Raw genomic sequence first — 22,657 nt, forward strand, 5'->3', positions numbered from 1 at the left:
TATTAGTAATGAAAGAATGTTATCAATATCCATGTCATTCAGGCACCTCAGTCATAAGCTGTGAGGCCCAAGTGGTATTGTAGACATTTCCAGTTGCCCAAAGTTCCAACTGTAACTACACCACTACACATTGTGGGTAGCCAGAGTTCTGGAAATTGTAAAAAATATAGGAGAAAACAGTAGTATGTTGTCCCTGAATATAGATTTTCTAAGTAAAACAGTTGATTTGAATTATTAGCAAATATGTATTCTTTTGTAGCATGTGCTGAGGCCCAGCTGTGATATGTGAAAGAGACCCTGCACTGGATTGATATAGACTGACAATCATCATTCAGTTGATAAAGAATATTTAAGCTGTCAAATTTTAAATAGAAGAGGGATAAATAATATTGTTTCTTGTTTTGGACAAGCTAGTAGAACAAGTAAAAAGAAGGATCATTTGCCTCTGAGAAATGTTAATTATCCAGTATTATGTATCATTAGTCTTCCCACCCCCATATTTAAGAGCCCCATATTCATTTTAGATGAATGGGAAAAGTGGGAAACAGCAAATTGGTATAACATTTGTTGGGAACTGGAGGTGGTAATAGAAAGGACTATACAGACATTGAATCTTGGCATCTCTTTATTTATGATCCTGTTATGGCTTTGTTATAAAGGACAGATGTGTTATGTGCTGTCATGTTTTAATGTCACATCAATGTTTAAGATTTATTGGTCAGAAAGTCTCCAAATGGCAGAATTAGTAGTTCTACAAAGTGAAGTACACTAAAGCCTTGGAATTGCACATTTCAAAAGAACTCAGCATGTCTTGATCTATGTTGTTCTCCCATTCCATTCCCTGCCCTCATTATTTTACTCTTCAGACAGCAGTTTAATACTTAAGAGTTTGAATATTTCACACTCTTCTCCAAAGGCTCATACACATGCATATAACAAACGAATACACATCCTTTTATTTTATTTATTCATTTTTTTGTTTGTTTGTTTAGAACAATGCATTTATATGATAATTTTAGAAGAAGAAAAATAGGTTTGTAGGACATTTTCCCTGTAGGGTAACTTCTCTTACAAAGTAGAACTTTGCCTAAGTCTTCTCCCATCATTAGAGAATGAGTAAAAGCAGGATTTTGACAGTACCATTATATGTGCTATACTTTAGATAGTAGCATGAATCAACTTTTTTTTTTTAATGGATGCTTCTATAAGTACATTAGTTGGTCACAGGTTCCAGAATGTATGGTGCCTGGAGATAGGGGAGAATTAAAAAGGAAGTAGGGGGTACAAAATGATTGCTGATGCTTAAATGCCACCTGTCCTGGTGGTATCATACTTTGTGGGATATGAAAAATTGTGTGATACAGACATATGATGATTGAATTGATGGTCATTAGTGACACATGAGTATTGTTGATGTGCTTGGCTTGGGATGCAATGCTATTGTTTTTGGTGTATATTTTTATGGTTTTTTTTAAATTTATGGAATAAAGCAAGTATTTTATTAGCACAATAAAAAAAGATGGTTGCACATGAAACTGCAGATCTACTATGGGAAACTTGCTATTCCTTTCAAATATAACACAAAATTATCCTGTACATTTTTTTTCTTCCCTTCTCTCTCCCCCCTGCCCTAGAGGTAACTACCATTAGGCACAAATATATGCATCCTTTTATGCATACTTCTATTTATCAGTTCTTTCTCTGGATGCAGATGGTGTCTTTCTTCCTATGTCCTTTATAGCATTTGGAACAATCAAAATAACTTATTTGCTCAAAGTTGTTCTTAAAACAATATTTATGTTACTGTATACAATGTCCTCTTGGTTCTTCTCATTTCACTCTTCATTATTTTGTGCAAGTCTAGCCCTGTTTTTTTTCCCAAAATCAATAAGGCATAATTTCTCATAGCATAGTAGTATTCCACCACAATCATATATCTCAACTTGTTCAACCATTTCCCTGCAGTTTCCAGTTCTTTATAACCACAAGGAGAACTGCTATAAACATTTTAGAACTTTTTTTCCTAATCTTTTTTCACTAATCATCTTTGGAAATAGATCAAGTAGTGATTGCAGGGTCAAGGTTATAGGTCGTTTAATAACTTTTTGGTCATAATTCCAGATCACTCTCCAAAATGATTGGATCAATTCACAGTTCCACCAACAATGGATTAGTGTCCCAATATTTTTTTTAATTTTTATGATACTATTGGTTTCTAGACCTTGGACAAACTTTATTATATTACAATTGCTGTGGTGATAGCTGATTATTGTTTTCTCTGCAAAGCAAATAGTTATGCCCAGTAATCAGATACACTATTTATTATGGGAATTCAAAAGAAAAGTTAAAAATCATCAGTACTTACTTCTGTAGATTGATAATGGCTACCTGGGTCTCAGGCACAGAATCAGTCTAGAAACAAAGGCTGGAAGGTTAGGTAATTTATTATTCCACTACCAAAATACTGGAATTTGACATTGAAGGCCTTTTCTCAGTATACCCCATGTCTGCTTGGACACACCAAAAAATGTTAGGAACTTTTATATAGGATGTACTGAACAATAGCCTGTTTACTGCACTCATAGAGCCTGTGTTAGACTTTGGAAAATGACTAGTGAAAGCCTGCAGTTAATACGTGCAGCAATTGGATGACATACTGAATGATAAATTTGTTTTTACTGTTTGCCTCCTACTTACACATCTCAGTTGTAAGAGAGCTTTGTGGGAGAGGGATAGTAGAGGGTGGCTCTCTACCCTCCAAAATTTAAAGGTACATCTGGTAAACAGTCCATAAGCAAGGCTAGACACAAGTGAACCATTCTGCTCCACAACCTTCCCCTTCAAAACATATCCAGGCTTTATATCAGCTAAAGGATTTTAGAAAACAGGGCATGTTAAAGAGACCATATTTTTACCTACTCAGAACATTCACAACATTTTGATTGTACATTCTGTTCCACTTATTTAATTTATATTATAGTTTAATACTATAAATGTCACAAAAATAAAAGAATCTCAGAGTTGAAAAAGACCTCAGAGGTCATATAATCCAAACCATACCTGAATAAGATTTCCTTCTACAAGGTACCTGACAAGTGTCCATCCAGTCTTTTCCTTAGAGAACCTATTACCTCTTGAGGTAGGCCATCACATTTTGGGAAAGCTCTATTAAGAAGCTTTTTTTTACTGACTTCATGCCTAAGTATAACACTCTCCAGCTTCCACACATTGTTCCTATTTCTTCTATATTGAACCAAGCAGCAGAAGTACAATTTCTTTACTACAAGAATTTCAGGTACTACAGAATACCTCTATACCTCTTCTCCTGACATGATTTTGAAGCTTTTAACAATCCTTTTGGCCATCTTTGAGACTCTTGTTACCTTATCAATGTTTTTCCTAACGTATGGCTCTCAGAACTGAGCCATAAAGCTCATAAATATGGTCTGATATGGGTAATATTATTACCTCCTTGTCCTCAACCTTCCTTCTGTTTAACTCTTTGAAATAAAATCTGTGGTGCAGATCAAATGATATATTTCTAAATGTAATCTGAAAAACATTAATAATCCATGCTGCTATAAACCCATTGACTCATCTGGATATGTATTTCTGTAAAATCTTAGATCCTTTTCAGCCCAATGTCTTACCATTTCTACCTCATATTTCACTTGTGAACTTGATATTAACTCATGTGTGACTTTACATTTATTCCTACTAAAATAAGTCTTATTACAATCACTCTAATGCATATTAGGATTCTTTTTGAGTCACAGCTCCATATTTCAGAGTATTGTGTTTTCTATCTTTGAAGTATCTGTAAATTTGATAAGCAGATAATCTGAAATTTATCCAATTCACCGATAACACTTTTAAGCAGTAGTTAGCCAACTAAAAGTTTTAAGGGGTACCCCAGTAGATACCTCCTTCTAATTGAATGATTAATGGTAATACTCTGAGTCAAACCATTCAGGTTTTTCCAATTTCACTGATTCATATGTTTATGTACCCCACATCTTTTCTATTTTTTTAGATTTATTTTTTAATCTGTAAAATAAAATAAGCATTTCAATAACATAGAAGGAATAATAAAAAAAATGATTGCATTTGAAACTGTAAGTGTATTATGTATAACTTACTATTCCTTTTAAATATATAATAAAGTTTTCATATGACATTTTTTCCCCTTTTTTAAATTCCTTCCTCTCCTGCCATCCTAGAGATGGCTACCATTAGAAGCAAATATGTAGAGATATGCAAAATCATTAAATTAATACTTCTTTTTATCAGTTCTTTTTCTGAATGCAGACAGCATCTTCTTTCATAGGCCCTTTGTTGTTCATTTGGATATTTATAATAGTCAAAATTGTTACTATTTAAATTGTTTGCTGATCTATAATTCTGATAGGAAATATATTTCACATTCTTCACATTTTCTTGCATCATCTCCCTTTATATCTAATTCATGTATCCATTTTGACTTTATCTTGCTAAATGGTGTAAGGTATTGATCTATGCCCAATTTCTGCCAGATTGCTTTCCAGTTTTTCCCAATAATTTTTTTTATCAAAAATGAATTCTTATCCCTAAAATTTATCTTTACACTTGTCAAATACAAGACTACTATAATTATTTGCTGCTATAAATTGTGTGTTGACTCTCTTCTACTAATCTACCTATTTCTTAGCAAGTACCAGATAGTTTTGATAACTGTTGACTTCTAATTACTGCCACATCTTTTCCATAAGAGTAGTATGAGGCATTTTTGTCAAATGCTTGATAAAATTTAGGCAAACATAATCTACTCTCTCTGCATTGGCAGTCTAATAACCTTGTCAAAAGATAAAAGGATGTTATATTGGCATGTATAATTGGTTTTTGATGAAGCCATACTGACTTTTCAAAATTATTGCTTCCTTTTCTAGATGTTCACTAAGCATCTCTTTAATAATGTATCCTAAACATTTGCCAGGAATCAACATGAAGCTCATTTCACTATGTGAAGTTTGAAGACAATATCCTTTTCTCTCTTTTTGAAAATTATTACAACATTTACCTTTTTCCAGTACTTCCATATCTTTCTAATATGCAGTGTATTTCAAAACTCATTGACAGTAACTCTACAAATAGAACCTGCCAGGTCTTTCAGAACATAGGTTGTAATTCATCCAGATTATGTGTGGTATACTTAGTAATATCTGCTAGCTTATCTTTTACTTTCTCCCTATTTGTCTTAGAATTCAATTCCTGATTAATCATTTCTGCCCCCATCCCCCACTACAAAGATAATTTTCCTCATTAGAAAAAAAATTAGCAAAATGAAATTTGACCATATCTGCCTTTCCTACATTATTCAATATGTGATTTTTCCATTCAAAATGAGTGGTATTCTTCCTTTTTTAGTTATAGCAACAAGAGCAAAATATCCTCCATTGTTCTTAACTAATTCTGAGCATTAGCACACCTCACAATAATTTAACATGTGTTTATTACAATTTATTTCCATCCTTCCTCTGTTTCCTTTCCTTGCTTCTATCTTCCATCCAAATCACTTTAAAAGATCAAAGTCAGTTAATGAGTTGCCTGTATTTCCACTATGGTCTCTTTAAAAAAAATCTTCTCTTATGGGGTGGCTAGGTTGCCCAGTGAATAGAGCACTGTCCCTAGAGTCAGGAGGACCTAGGTTTGGACCCGGCCTCAGACACTTAACACAAAAACTTGCCATGTGACCCTGGTCAAGCCATTTAACCCCAATTGCCCTCCAAAAAAAGCAAAAAAAAATCTTCTCTTTGTTACTCTCATTAAAATAGTTTCTTTATACTTAAGAATGCCAAGAACTTGAGAGCTTTTCATTCTTCTCAGGCTTAGCTCTCCTCTAGAATTTTGGTGCTAGTGATCTTTCCTATCCTGTGAACCTTCAAAATTAGCTCTCCCAAAATATATTAGACAGGTTTATAAAATTATAAATTTAGTGCTTAAAGGTACCTTAAAACAACAGAGTATAAACCACCCCATTCCCCACCTTGATTTGTTATGGAAGAAAAAACAAAAAGGTTAAATGACTTGTCCAAGGCCACACATATAGTAAATAACTGAAGTAACACTTTAATAACTCAGGTTATTCTAATTCCATGTCTAGAATTAGATCCAGTAAGTCAGATAGCTGCTTCTGAATTACTCTTCTGTCCTTTCCCCCTTTAAAGCATGTGGAGGAACTATATGAACATTTTTCCCTTTCACTAAATAGATCGAAGAAAGGATTAAGCTTCCCTAGGGAAATTGTGAAGTGTTTCTTAATGACCCCTAAACTTCTCCCAGGAAATATTACTGTCTAGAAAGGCTATGTATGTGATATAGTGGATAGAGTACTTGATTTGAGGTCAGAAAGACTTAAGTTCTAATTCTATCTCTGAAAGTTTTAATAGTTGTGTGACCCTGAGCAAGTCGCTTAAGCTCTCTGAGACTCCTGTATCTGTATGTCCGTTTTTATTATGATTAGTAGCAGTTTTAGTAGTAGTAATAGCAGTACACATTCTAAGATGAAATAATTAGTTTCTCATGTCCACCAATCCTTAACCCCTGGCCTCCTGTTATTTCTATTCTGGCAATCCATTCCTCCTTGATAGAGTGAAGTAAGGAATAAAAGTGTCTTCAATTTCTAAATCTTTTGAAGGAAAAAAAATTGGCATTACAGTGTTTAAAAGAACTTAACTTCTTCCTTGTTTTTGGAAGACACAGAGAGAGAGCCCCTACAGATGTCCAGATTACTGAAACTTTTCCCCATTCCATGACTCTATGCCAGACTTGTGATCTGCTTCCCAAACTCGACTGTTTTCTACAGGTGGTTTGTAGTAGATGACAGTGTCAATATAAACTCAGTTACTGCCTCCATTCATTCTTCACCTAAATAACCATCTCTACACTTCCTGGATTTTTTCACATGACTAAGTCTTCTTCTATTATGTCTTCTTCTATATTCATCCCTTGACCCTAACCCCACTATTTTAATCTGTCCTGTTTACTTTTTAATAAAGTATATGTTTCTAGAAATATAGTCTAGCTCTAGATCATATGAACTAATAAATAAAGGAATAAATAAAGAAACATGTATCGATTGCTTACTATATCCAAAATATTGCCCTTTGCATTGGGGATTCCTAGAAAAGTAAGTCAAGGGGATCACATCCTATTCAGAAGACATTTGAGCTTCATATCAGATAGAAAGGACTTAGAGTTTAACAGGAAAGCAGATGCTTATACCTTTATTATGTTATTTCATCAATAAATTGATGGAAATTTGGACCATTTGGCAGTGCCAGTGACTTTGGTGTGAAGAATCTTCTTTTCCTTCTCTGAGAGAATACAGCATTTGAGTGGTGTTGGTTTGTCTTGCCAGGCACAGGTCTCTCCCTTAGAGTGTGCTTATGCTTCTAAAACACTAGCTTGTCTAGTTGGTGGAGATGGATGATAATTTCTCTTTAAAGTTTGTTCCTCAGGATGATAGCTATAGAGCTAGATTGAAGCAGGACCAGTGGTCCATGGGGCTTGGGGGATTTTGATTCCCAGGATTCTTGGGCTTACCTGCCTATTGATGGTGACTGATTACTTGTTGTTTTTTATAGTGGCAATAATGGGCAAACCCATTTTCTCAGTCTCCACAGAAGTTGCTACCCTTGATAATGTCCATGTGGGCCAAGCTAGAACTTGAGCCAGTGACTTCATCCTACCAAGTATCAGTGACACTTAGAAGACTAAATTTATGTCCTTTTTATTGGGATTTCTAGTTTATCTTTCTTGGTAGTCATAGTTCAATTTTGGGTAGTGACATAAGATAATAGGCTTTGACTATTTTCTTTCATATTTGTCTCCAATTGTTTTTTGCTACATTTTGTGTGTAAGTTTTTTTTTCTTTTTAAGGTTTTTTAGTTGAAAGACATGAATGTCTTCCCTCCCACTTCACCCCTCCCCTGTGGTGGGGGGAGGATATGTTAAAAAATGAGCAGTAAAGGGAAACAAATCATCATATTGCCCTCATCCAAAAGTGTCTCATTCTGCATATTTCTCTATTACTTCTTTGTCAGGACACAGATAACATTATTCATCCTTAGATTCAGGAATCATTATTGATCAAGGGATTTCAGTCTTTAAAATCATTGATTATTCAATGTTTTAGTATATATTTTTTTCCTGATTCTGCTCATTTCAATATGTATCTGGTCTTTATTTATATATAAGTATTTATAGATATAGGTGTAAACAGTCTCTTTCATCATTTCCAAGAGTACAATGCTATTCCTTTATGGTCATGTACTATAATTTCTTCAGTCTTTTCCTAGTTGCTGGACATCATCTTAGATTTTAGTCCTTTGCCACTATGATAAAAAAAAGCCAGAAATATTTTTGTACATATGATTACTTTATTATTTCTTTGATCTTACTCTCTTCTTAACTCTGGAGTTATATTCTTTCTTTAATCTCAGTCTCTTAAAACTCTCTTGAATTAAGTCAGGAGGAAACCTGGATTCTACCTCATCATTTAGTCAAAACTGCTGTCTCCAGTGTTACCAGTGACCTCTTAATCATCAAATCCACAGGCCTTTTTCCAAATCCTCATTCTTTCTGATGTTTCTGTAGCCTTGACACAATCACACTTTATTTTTTTTTTCTTGATTCTCTCTTTTCTTCAGGTTTTGAAGACACTATTCTGTCCTGGTTCCCCTCCTACTTATGTGACCATTCCTTCTCAGTTTTCTTTGCAACATCCTCATCCAAATCACATCCTCTAACCAAAAATGTATAATAGGGTTTTATCCTGAAATTATGGTAAACAAATGTACACATTATCAATGTACTAAGAAATAGAAAGAGAAAAAAAACAAAACAAAACATTTCTTCCTGGAGTCTTAAGCGATCAAATCCGAGATCTCCGTGTGCTGCTACATAGCCCCAGGCAAACAGGCATTCTATAGCAGCCAGACCTTCATGTGCTTCAGTATAGGACCAGAAAACACAGGATCACCCCACTGGGCCTCAGTACATGCCAGACGTCACCACTAAGACACCAGCTCAGCACCAGCTACACTGCCAGACCACAATGGCTTTCAGCAGTGCCAGCTGCCTCCCACACCACCCATTCAGCACAGCACCAGACACAAGGGTCCCCTAGGGGCCTAAGGGCAAATTCAAGCAAAACCAGGTAAACATACAGGGCCGCATCCACTGGCACAAGAAGTGCTGCTTCACCCCAGGTGCAGGGTTCAAATTTAAAAGAAAGGAAAAGGGCAAAAAAAAAGAACAAAAATCGACAACAAAAAAGAATCTGACCGTAGAAAGATTTTGCAGTAGCAGGGAAAACCAAGACACAAACTCATAAGATGACAACATTGTCAAAACACCTACTGGAAAAACCCCTTAAGTGATTGTCTTTATCTGGAGGAGGTTAACAGTTTGTATTACGAGTCTTTGGTAATTTTGGTGAGTATTTCACATTTGATTCTCTTTACAATATTGTTACTGTGTAAGTTGTACTTCTGGTTCTTCTCACCTCACTTAGCATAAGTTCATATAAGTCTTCCTAGTTTTTTTTTTCTTCTGACATCATCCTATTCATCATTTCTTACAGCACAATAGCATTACATCATATTGAAATACCATAATTTTTTCAGCCATTCTCCAATTGTTGGTTATACCCTTTGTTTCCAGTTTTTGTCACCACAAAAAAAAAATGCTTTAAACATTTTTGTGCCTTATGGTTGAAAACAAAGGTTTTTAAAGGAACAATAATTTTAAAGGAACTATCAACAAATATCTCTATTAAAAGTTTGATTTCCATGATGTAAGATAATTACTGCAAATGTTTAAGGCCAAGACACATTTCTCTATAGTAAAATGTGTACATGAAAAACATGAAAAACCACTTTTCAAATAAGAATTTTAACCTTTCACTAACCATAAAAGTGTTCCAAATATCTAATAGGTGAAAAAAACACAAACAAACAAAAAGGAAAACAAGTTTGAGGTTTTACCTTACATGCATATGAAGTCACAGAAATGAGAAAAGATGGAAATTGTCAATTTTGGAGGGATTATTGGAAGACATATACACATACACAATTGGGACTTATGTAAGAAATGTCACTAAAATGTTCATACCTTTTAGCCCACTGATAGTTATATACCGCCATGTAGTTAAAAAAAAGTTTCACATGTCAATAATAATATGAATACTAGTAATTATATGGGAAATGCATATTGTTCTAAGATTTCTAATTTTTTTTTAAAAATAGATTAACTCCTTTGATATATTCCATACTTTTTGTGGTTAGGAAACATTAGAAACAAAATGAATGCCAATAAATTGGCAAATGAACAAATTATAGTATATGAATACAGTTGAATTTCATTGTAAAATAATGAATCAAGCAACAAAGACTTATTAAGCAGTAGAGAAAGTGAAGAACATGAGGAATTCAGAGAAATCTGGAAATATTTATTAGAACTGATGCAGAGGAATGCACAAAACCCAGGAGAATAATGTATAAAAAGGATAAAATAATGTAAATTAAAACAAAACTAGAAGGCAAACATATCCTCACATTTCAATCATGTTTATTAATATATTTTATTTTTATATCATCCACATTTCTCATTAAATGACTTCTTTTTCACATCCCAAAGACAAAATAAAATGAAGAGGAGGAGGAGGAGGAGGAGGAGCAGGATGAGGAAGAAGAAGAAGAAGAAGAAGAAGAAGAAGAAGAAGAAGAAGAAGAAGAAGAAGAAGAAGAAGAAGAAGAAGAAGAAGAAAATAATATATGATTTTGGTTATTACAGTTCTGCAACTTTCAGTTGTAATTCCTTTTGTGGTTGTTATGGTTTCTGTTTCCTTTTGTGTTGTCATTGTATATCTTATTTCCCTCACTCTGCTTATGTTACTTTGCATCAGTTCATAACCAGATTCTTATTAACATTTTAAGTAATATTGGCCTCCAGTAATTGATCTTTAAAAATATTCCCCTCTTCTCACTAGATAATTTGAAGGTAATAGCTGTGGAATGTGATGTATATTTTAAACAATCACTGAATCAGTTGGTTTTGCCTTACTTTGTAGTAAAGAAGGGTTCAATCTTAGAAGAATCTGAAGGGTGAATGAATATAATATAAAATCAAAAACCATTTATAAAACTTTAAATTTGGATAGTGATTAGGAATTTTTAATGGATGACAGATTGAGGCCTATGGACTTTCATCCTATAATGGATATATTTTTTTCAATATGATTATGACATTTTAAATGCATTGCAACCCCAACTAAGTATTGCTGACAATATTAATGATCAAGATTTTATTTTAGGTAAATGTGTTAACTAGTTTTCTATGCTACTTTGAAAGTAACTAGGTAATGCTCCATTTATATAATTGTAGGTAATTATCCTTGGTTAAATACCATTTTTGTTAGGAATTACTTTTCCTATTAATAACTTAGATTCCCCTTGTCTATTTTGCATAATATTCTGCATTACATTTGTCCTATTGGACTATCCTATGTTTAATTTTTATTAAATTATTTATAGTTTTTAAGAATCACTTCCATAAGTTTTAAATTTTCTCTCCTCTTTTCCCCGTCTCCCCAAGATGGCTTGCAATCTGATATGGGCTCTACACATACATTCCTATGAAACACGTTTTCATATTAGTCATGCTGCATAGGAGAATTATAAAAAAAGGCAAAATTGGGGCAGCCAGGTGGCGCAGTGAGTAAAGCGCCGGCCCCGGAGTCAGGAGGACCCGAGTTCAGTTCCAGCCTAAGACACTTGACACCCACAAAAAAATAAACTAGCCATGTAACCTTGGGCAAGTTACTTAACCCCAATTGCCCTCCAAAAGGCAAAAAAAAAAAAAAAGCAAAATTCATGACAGAGAAAAAAAAATAAAACAGAAAAGAAAATAGTCTGCTTTGTTTTGTATTCTGACTCCAATTCTTTCTCAGGATGTGACTTGCATTTTCTATCATATATTCTTTGAAATTGTTTTAGATCTTCACATTACCGAGAAGGGCTAAGTCTATCAAAATCAGTCCTCATAACCTGTGGCCTGTTACTGTGTGCAGGGTTCTCCTGGTTCTGCTCCCTTCATTCAGCATCAGTTCATATAAGTCTTTCCAGGTTTCTCTGATGTCTGCCTGTTCATCACATCTTATAGCACAGTAGTATTCCATTATATTCATATACCACAACTTGTTTAGCCATTCCCTGATTTATGGGAATCCCTTCCATTTCCAGTTCTTGGCTACCACAGAAAGAGCTTCTATAAATAGTTTTGTACATGTGGGTTAATATTTTATTTTTATAGACCCTTTCATTTCCTTTTCTGAAGGCAGAGACATCCACTTCATTCACCTGAAGCTCAAGCATTTAATTCCCCAAATCGTTTGTTTAACATGTTATAAGGCTTTTCCTTTCTTTCTTTGAAAGTCATTTTTCCTTACACGAAGAAATATAGGTTCCCGGTGACAAATGATGTCTTCATTAATGAGTTATCAGCTGCTAATTGAGACATCATCCTTTAGGGATTTGAAAGCCTGAAGATATTATTTAGATATACCACAAAAATATAATTATTTTAGTTTTCCAGAACATTTCATAATATCCAGTTAGAGTTCACTTGTAATTATTTTATTATTAAAAGAGTGAAACAAATGTAAAATTAATATGTCTTTGATAATGAAAACTTCAAAAATCTTGGAAAAGGAAAAAAAATATGTAATCAATGAGACGCCAGATAGATGGGTAAACCAAGCATAGGATAAGGAGTAAGAAAAATATTTGAATATATATACTTTAGCATATTTATCAGGTGGTGATATGAAGAAGGAAATGACGTGTGTGTGTATGTATTCCTATATATACATTTATAGTGTGGTCATGGGCCAATCTTATCCATTCAGACTTCCAGGGATTCTGATAAGGAAGGAATAAAAATCTCTAAAAAACACTGCATTTTTTCTCTATGCATGGTCTTTGAGACCCTAATGCAGATCCTAATATGAAAGGTTATGTGTGTCATAGAAGGGGAAGAAGTGCTGTTCTTGAAACTACCTTTCTTCTTTGTCCTTGGGATACACTTTCCACAATAACAAGGGGTGAAAAATCTTTCTCATGGAACATTTTTAGTTATCATTTATACTATTATTTCTACTACACTTGCAATTAACCTATCACCCTGTTTTGAATTTTTTCCCCTACATTATTCTTTGCCTCAGGAAAGTGTTGAGAAAGTAAATTATGTTACAGAACCCTACTAGCATAGCAGATGGAGGATTGTTTGAAATATCACTTCCTCTGTGTGAGCAATGGCAAGATGCTGGGTTAGGATAACTCTAGTATAGTTGGCGAAAGTCTTAAGTGTGTAATGAGCACCAGATGAATTAGAAAACAACCAGGGTCCAGATTACTGGCAGAGTAGTGATGATCTGCATTAATATTCATTGGTTTCAAGAATGAACATAACTAATGTTTCACGTTGGCCTACTATATTTTTCAGCTCAAATATGTCATTAAAATTTCAGGAATGGCATCAACCTAAAGTCAATATGACCTAAATCCTTGGACTTTGGCATGATATTACCAAAACAAAACTATTTTCAATATGAGAGGAACAGGAATTATGAATGCAATTATGGAATCTTGGTCAGCACTTAGATTTGCAAAAATCTGTAAAGCAATGTTTCCGATATGTATGTGGGTGAGAGGGTATTATTTGTTGGGGGAAGCTAGAAAAAGAGAAAAAAATAGGCATTCCAATGTTAACCACCAAGTCAATCAATAAATCAGCAAGTTTTTAAGTATCTCCAATGCTGTAATGGTAATGTAATTTTGAATTTGATGATCCCTTTGTGTTGGCAAAGGTAGCAGGTCCTTAACACTTAGTAACTGATCAAGCCTCTGATTGGGGGAACAGAATGTATGAACTCCTGTCTCCTGTTACTTAGGTAACAGGAAATTGGCTGAAGGAAGTAGGTAATACTGTGTATATAAGGAAAAGCCCCAGAGAGGCACAGTCAGAATTTCCTTGAGACCGAGATCTGGTGGCAGAGCAGCTACAGAAGAATGAAGAACTGAGTCCTGAAAACTTGTCTTGCTGGAGCTTCTTCTGAACAGGAGCCCAGAGCCAGGAGCCCAGAATCCAGAGCCAGGAGGTCAGAAGCCAGGAGCCCAGGTGACTGAAGCATGACCAGGATGTTGAGATTTTGTTTGTTTGCGGCTTAGTTGAGCCTTGAATTCCCTGGAACAGAAATGGTGAGAGATCTGACATGGACCAGACCCTGTGAACTTCAGTGTGGAGCAGGACCTGCCCAGAGAGCTGGTCAAGGAACTGGGAGCTGTCTGCCATTGAACCTAGGTGACAGTCTGGTGAATCTAGGTAGAATCTGGGACCAAGGAAGGGGATCCAGGGAATCTGAGAACAGGCCCCAAGTCAAGGTGAAAAGACTTCTCCTTCGGTACTGAGTAATTATGGAATTACAGTTTACTAGTGACCTAGGGATGGAGGATTTTGTGTATGATACTTAGTAAGACTTTGATGAATAAGTGATTGATTGTACTTTGCGTACTTTGAGATATTGTTACTGATAAGTGACTTATTGAGTTAACTTAAGAGTAACTATTTTACTTTGAGACTATGTTGTGAATATTATATTGTGATTTTCTGTGATAAGTTGTAATATGGTGAATGCTGTACCTTGATTTCTTGTGGATGTTTTGCTTTGATTTGTTATGGAATAAATAGAGTGTTCCTTATACTGAATAATCAGAATCTTAAAAGCTTTTCAGAGTAGCATTCTTCTGAAAAACTTCTGTGCATGGCATTACAAATGCTGAGCACTGGACTAGGCCCTGACAAATGAAACCATTCCTTCTTTAAAGGAACTTACATCCTAATGGGGAGACAATAAGCACAAATATAAGTTTTATACAGAATAAAGTAGCCAAATGTTAGGTAGTTTAAGAGGTAGGGTGCTGGCAATTGGGGGTATTAGGAAAACTTTCCTATGAAAAGAAGAGTTTGAGTTGCATCCTGAAGAAAGGTGGGAATTTTATGAGGTAAGAGGGCATCTTCTAGGCATGAGGGGTAACCCATACAGAGACACAGGGAGTGGGAAATGGTGTGTGTCCTATCTAAACAATAGAGAAAATTCTAGTTGTTTTTTTATTGGGGGTGGCTTTTTTGGTTGTTTTGTGTGTGTGTGTGTGTGTGTGTGTGTGTGTGTGTGTGTGTGTGTGTTTGGAGGGAGCACAAGGGTTGCAGAGTGTAACAGGGGTAGTAATGCCTGGTAAAACTGGAAAGATAAATTTGAGCAAGGTTATTAAAAGTTGTAAATCTAAACAATGGAGTTCATTTTTTTTTCCCCTTAGAAGAAATGGGGAGGCACTGGAATTTACTGAGTAAGGTATTGGCATGGATCTGCATTTAAGTAATAAATCACTTAGGCAGCAGTGAGTAGGAGCAATGAGAGATTTGTGACAGGGAAAGTAATTAGAAGACCATTCCAATAATTTAGGTGAGTAGTTATGAGGTCCTGAACTAAAGTGGTAGTTTTGTGACTAAAGAAAAGAAGCCAAATACAAACAATTTTATAGAGTTGGAAATGATGTTATTTGACAAAGAATTGGGTGTGTGGTGAAAGAGTGTGAGGAACATAGAATAAAGCTAAGATTATTAAATTTGGAGTTTAGAAAAATGGTGGTGCCCTCGATAAAAACAAAAGGGGTTTCTAGGTGGTGCAGTGAGTAAAGTGCCAGCCCCGTTGTCAGGAGGACCTGAGTTCGGTTCCAGCCTGAGACACAACACCCACACACAAAAAAATAGCCATGTAACATTGGGCAAGTTACTTAGCCCCAGTTGCCCTCCAAAAGGAAAAAAAGAGAAAAAGAAAAATGGAGTTTGGAAGAGGCAAGAGTTTGAAGAAAAAAATAATGAATTCTAGTTTGAGATATCCCTAGAACAGGTGTTATTGTTTGTTTGTTTTTTCCCTTGATGGACTTTTTAGTAAATCTAATGAAACACATAGACACCTTCTCAGAATAATGTTTTTAAATTCACCAAAATGAATAAGATTTCAAAGGAAATATATTGAAATAAAGATTTAACTTTTCCCATCCATGTTTGCCCATAAATCTACATATGGATCCCCATGGAGGGTCAGTGAAGATCATGAGGTTTCTCTATGGCATGTAGCTTGAAAGCCCCAGTAAGTAATTTAGTAATATCATATAGAAGCTTAGGGGCTGGAGATAGAGATAGAGATATGTGTTGGTATATATGTACACACACACACACATATATATACACAATACATGTATATATGTGCATACACATAAACATGTATTGTGCAAATACATACATGTGTTTGAATCATAGGCATAAAATTATTTTTAAAAAATAACTAAATTTTATGGCTACTTTCTCTTGAGAAACTTTCCTCACTTACTACCGAGAGCTAGAGGACAGGGGTAATCTATCTCCAAAGATCATACTACTCAAGGAAGAATTTTCCAAGCTGCAGGTTGCCTCCTTTTGGAGAATGGCATAAGATCATCTATGCTTAGATGGGAATCTATATTTTTGTTTTATGTGCCACTAATTTTCTGGCATACCATATCTTGCTTCTGGGGTTCCTGTCTCCCTAGAGGATGTGGGCAGAGAGAAAGGAGTATCTGAAATCCTAGGCCTCATTTTAGCCTGAGGGAAGGATAATGGGCAACCAGTCCATGCCTTACTGATGTCTATGTGCAGGTACTAAGAGCATGCCTATTACAGAGATAGAAGGATTCTCCATGGCCCTGCTTTCCATCTTCTTTTAGGGAGGCAAGGTGGTGCCAGGGAAAGAATGCTGGATTTGGAATCAGAGAAGCTCAGTTCATATCCTTAACGATATAAGGCAAGTCATTTAATGTTCTTGGTTTCTTCTTCTGTAAAGTAAATGGGTTGAACCAGATGACCTAGAAATTCCCTTCCATGTTGAAATCCATGATCCTATAAGATCTCGTATTTATGCTACTTAAATTGCATATAAGAATTGTTTTTGTATAGTTATACCAACTGTTATTATTATTTTTTCTTTTTTTTTTTTGGAGGGTAATCGGGGTTAAGTGACTCGCCCAAAGTCACATGGCTAGTAAGTATGTCAAGAGTCTGAGGCCAGATTTGAAATCAGGTCCTCCTGACTACAGGGCCGATGTTCCATTCACTGTGCCATCTAGCCACCCCCAACAATTGTTATTTTACTGAATTCTTAAGAAAGGCAGAATAACACTGTGGGTAAAGAGCCAACTTTGAAGACAGGAAGACCTTGATTCAAGTCTCATGCCAGATGCAGACTGGTTATATGACCCTGGACAAGTTGCTTAACCCTCTTAGTGTTCTAGGGCACAGGAAACTGTTTGATTGTGAATTTTAGAAAAGATGTGGGCCTGGATTGGTAGATGGAGTTTTCTTACCTTCGAGTATCCTATACCAATGAAATTGGAGAACTAGTTCCTATCCTATCTAATAAATTTTTAATTTTATATGAATAAAATATTATCTAAGATAATCACATAGATTAATGAAAATGATTGCAATAATTGTGTGTTTGTGTAATGATAAGGAGCAAGTCTATATAAAGTTTTAAAACTCTGATTTAGGGGTTTGCAAATTTTCTCTCTTCTCAATTCTTTAGCCTTACCCCACAATTTATCCTGTTAGTGGTATTATAGAGCATGTGATTAACTAGGTATGGTCTTTGGGACCATAATGCAGTTCCTAATATGAGAGAAAATGGGTGTCATGAAAGGTAAGAACGATTATTCATAGACGCTACCTTGCTTCTTTATCCTTGGGATATACCTTCTACAGTAATGCAATACAATGAAATTTAGCCAAAAATTCATATGATTAGGTTAGTTATGGATACATATCCTTGCACTGATCCATTGGAGTGTAACACATTACAGGTCCCCCCCCCCCCAGGAATATCCTGCTTCATCCCTTCAAACTGAGCGTCCTTAATCTTTAGTTTCATTGCTTTTCTTTCTTATTTGCTTATTCCTACACCCAGCTCCAGAAAGTACTATAATTCTCAGCTTCCCCTGTGACCTTTTGCTGCCTGTATTCTTCTTCCATGGATCAGGATCAAACTAGGGACATAATCAAATTAATCTTGATTATTTGCTCTCTGATCAAAACAATTCCCTAAATTTACCTACCCCTCCTCTTTCCCAAATACATAGCTCCATTCTCAACCACCCTGAATTGCCTGATTTTTTGGTTTATTAATCTCTTTTTCAATCTCAAATCTTCTAAAAATTTTAAGCTTTTCCTGAGCTCTGCCACAAGGCTCCCAAACATCCATCTGAAAACACCACCACTGCCTACTTAGTAGGTAACATATTCAAGGCACTATATCTCTGGGCTATTGTCCCTACTTATTTTCTATATATTTGTCTGTATATTAAATGTGTATACATATATACATGCATACATAGACCCTCCTATTTTATGTATGTACATATATACACACATACACAAACCTATACACATTTTGTTTTTCTTGATAGACAGTAATGTCCTTAAAGTCAGGAATTGTTTGTTTGTTTGTTTTGTCTTTGTATCTTCAGCACTGAGCACAGTGCCTAGAACACAGGAGACACTTACTAAACAATAGTTGATTGATCTATTAACAGAGAAGTTTAGTACTAAATGTCTCAAATTAATAACTCAAATATATTTCAGTTCTTCAGCATCTGTCTGGAGCATCCATGGCCTCAAGTTATGTGTCAGTCTTAAAGAGGATTTCTTTTTGCTCCTGAGTGAATGGTGCAAGTGATGTTTCTTCATCACAGAACTCACTGAAGGACCTTAGGTGTTTCCTTTGCTCACATGCTCCCCAAAGCACATCAGTGCCATTTCAGAAGTGAGCTGGGACCAGAATCTACTTCTATGCAAAGCTCTGGCAGGAACAACCCCTGGGACAGTCTTCTATGAAGTGTTTTGATGTGGCTTTGGAACTGTCATAGAGAAGCATAGAAAAGTTAGATGTGGGCCTCTAAGAGTGGCTACTGATTGCCAACAAGAGATTCTCACCGTGAGTCCCAAGTAAGTCTGTGTGACACATATTCCCAGGCATGGAGGGAAAAATCAAGCTTCAGCACATGAGCTAGGGACAGAGACTGTATATTTCAGTGATTTATTCCATGGGTTTTACAACATGACACTGCATAGCAGTCAGAATTCAGCACATTTCTACCCTGAGTCTAGAGGAGAATCCTTGCCTGGAGGCACAGATTTAAAGGTCTCTCTTTTAAATTTAATTGTATCAAAGTGAGCTCTCTGGTATCTTTCTAGGCTCTGGCTAGAGTTGTGACAGTCAGTGCCGGTACTAATCTTATTGTTAATGTCAAAGACCATGCATGACAGCACCAGACAAGATAGGCTTCAGTGAATGACAGAGTAATCAGTCTGGAATAGAACAGGCTCATCCATAAAGGATCAGGCAGTGGTAAGTCACTATCACCGTGTCCACACGTTTGCCTCTTTTTTTTTTTCATTCTGATGGCAATTAGATCATTTAACATAATATTCTTTTATCAAATATTTGAAATTCATGTTATTATAACACCACAAATCCCAAAAGGGGATACAAATGGTTGCATTTGCCCGTATTATCAATATAAAACATTTAAAAGATACATGGTACCCTAGGAAAATAATTCAGAAATGGATTTTAACAGGCTGCCTATGTATATGTTACCTCACTTCTCCCTATCTTGCATACAGTTTTTAAGGTGGAACCTTAATCAAGGTCCCTTGGTCATAAAGATCTGTAAATTCATCTAAGTCATCATGTTATTCATTTTTATAATGACTTTTTTTTGGCTTTTTTTGGAGGGGGGCAGGTAGGGCAATTTTGGTTGTGACTTACCCAAGGTCACAAGGCTAATTTTTGTGTTAAGTTTCTGAAGCCGCATTTGAACTCAGGTCCTCCTGACTCCAGGGCCAGTGCTCTATTCACTGCACCACCTACCTGCCCCTTTATACTGACATTTTAAAAGTAATATGAAGGTAACAACAATTGAACCCATAAAATGTAACCAATGATTTGTAGTAATAATATGATTCTCCATTATTCATTGCATATATTAGTGAAACTTAGCAGATTGAGTATGTTCAAGGATCTCAGATGTCATTTCTGGAATCTCTACAAGGTTATTGCATTTCTTTGAAATATTTAAAGTTGTCCATTTAAATTAAAACATCTAAAAACTGTTAATAAAGAAACATGCTATCTATTAAATAATTGATCAATATTCATATGACATACAAAGTAAAGATTTCTTATGTTGCTCCTTTTTAAAAAGTGTTCTATACTTCAAAAATTGACAAGTTCTATTATGTAACATCACACATTTTGAGTTATTTTCTTGTGGTATTTATGTGCATATAATCACCATATAAAATGAGTTAATTGGGGTGGCTAGGTGGTGCAGTGAATAGAGCACAGGCCCTGGAGTCAGGAGGACCTGAGTTCAAATCCAGCTTCAGACACAACACAAAAACTAGCCATTTGACCTTGGGCAAGTCATTTAACTACAACTGCCCCTCCAAAAAGAAAAAAAAATGAGTTAATTTCTCACCATTTGCTGTACAACTACTTAACATCTCATTAACAATATATTTCTACTATTGATGCATTATTTCCAACACAGTTAGTGTTAGTTAATAAACTTGTATTAAATACATAAAGAGGGGGAGGCATGCAAGTTAGGGGAATGATCTCTAACCTTGAGGAGCTTAACTTCTACAAGGGAATATAATCCAAAATATATAAACATTGAAAGTGGAAGATCATCTTAGACGGAAGACAACAGAAATGAGGATGGAATAGGAAGAGAAAGATCAGCAAAGGGTTCCTTGCATAAGGTGAGGTTTTTGATAAATCTAGAAAGAATCCAAGAAATTCAGAATATGGAGGATAGAAAGAAGACTCTGGGATTCAGATAGAGGTAGAGGGTGGGAGGCAGCTGGTGGAAAGGCATGGTGTTCGATAATAGAGTACTGTATGTGAGAGATAACAAGCAGGGCAGTGTTTATGGATCATAGAGGACATGGAAGAGAGTAAAATGTTATAAGAATTGGAGGACAGAAAAATGCTAGGAGAATGATATTTCACAAATTCTACATTTGTCCACTTAATAAACATTTATTAAGCACCTAACACTATATCCCAGGTACTGTGATTTTTTTCTTTCTGTCTAGGCAGTCTGTTGTATGCCACCATTATCATTTCTCTTTAACCCAAACTTTTACCTAATTATTTTCCTTCATGCTTTCCTCCTTTGGTCTTGCAATTCTTTGCCTGTATATACCTTCTTAATATGCAGTGATATGTCATGTGTTTTTTACCTTTCTGGATTTTCTTTTCAATAAGGAATAAACATTCAGAACCATAGTTCATTTATGGATTTCATCTTACCATGCCTCAATGATACCCATTAGGTCAAATTTGATCTCCTACATTAGGACTTCTAATTCTCCTTGTTTGTTCCTTAAACTTTAGGAATATATGTATGGATACTGTAAGGCACCGATTTTACTATTTACAGCTTTCTTAGATATTGTTTGGCTGTATAAAGTAGTTCCTTGGTAATTTGATTGGTGTGACCTTTAAATTATAAATTAATATATAGAGTAGCTTCATTTTTATATTGTATGATTCAACCATAAATAGTAAATACCTCTTGAATTGAGTGATATATGCATATATACATGTATGTATATATAGATATATTTAGTCAATAAAATTTCCAAGTCTGATCTATGCAATTTTAATAAATTTGCTGTTATTTTTAATTCCATTATCATTTTTACCTTCTTTAAAAACACTGTATAGAAATGCTGATGATTTTAATGAACTTATTTTGTACCTTTTTGCTTTGCAGAGGCATCTTGATCAATTTCTTATTTGATATGTGGATATTTCTCATTTAAACTATCCCATTGTCATCAAAGTGTTAGTTTTGATTATTCTTTGCCTATGCTTCTTCCCTGTTTCCTTTTTCTTACTGTTATACTTGGCATTCTTAGAACATCAAACAATAGTGATAATAATGGACATACTTGTGTTACTTGTATTCTTAGTGCTAAAGTGCTTAGTGTTTATTTGTTACATATAATGCTAATTCTTAACTAGAATGATAGCATGTGTAATTTTGTAGAAAGACTCATTTATTCCTGCATTTTTTCATATTTCAACATGAATGAGCACTGCAATTTTAAGGACTTTTCTACATCTATCAATATAATAATATATTTTAAAATTATTATTATTTCATTTTCAATAACTTTATGGTTTCCTAACATTAAAGAACTTCAGTATTCCTAATACAAATTCAACCTAGTGTAGTTATTTTAAGAAATATTTATTTTCCTTCCTTCTTTCCTTCCTCCCTCTGTTCTTCCTTCCTTCTCTCTCTGTCTCTGTCTCTCTCTCTCTCTGTGTCTATCCCTCTCTCTCTCTCCTTCTCTCCCTCCCTCTGTCTGCCTTCCTCCCTCTCTGTCTCTCTGTCTCTCTGTCTCTGTCTCTGTCTCTCTCTCTCTCTGTGTCTATCCCTCTCTCTCT

This window comes from Petaurus breviceps, unplaced genomic scaffold (genome assembly GCF_028583685.1).
Source record: "Petaurus breviceps papuanus isolate PSGF00001 unplaced genomic scaffold, PetGlider_PUasm1.0 90730, whole genome shotgun sequence".
NCBI classification, from domain to species: domain Eukaryota; kingdom Metazoa; phylum Chordata; class Mammalia; order Diprotodontia; family Petauridae; genus Petaurus; species Petaurus breviceps.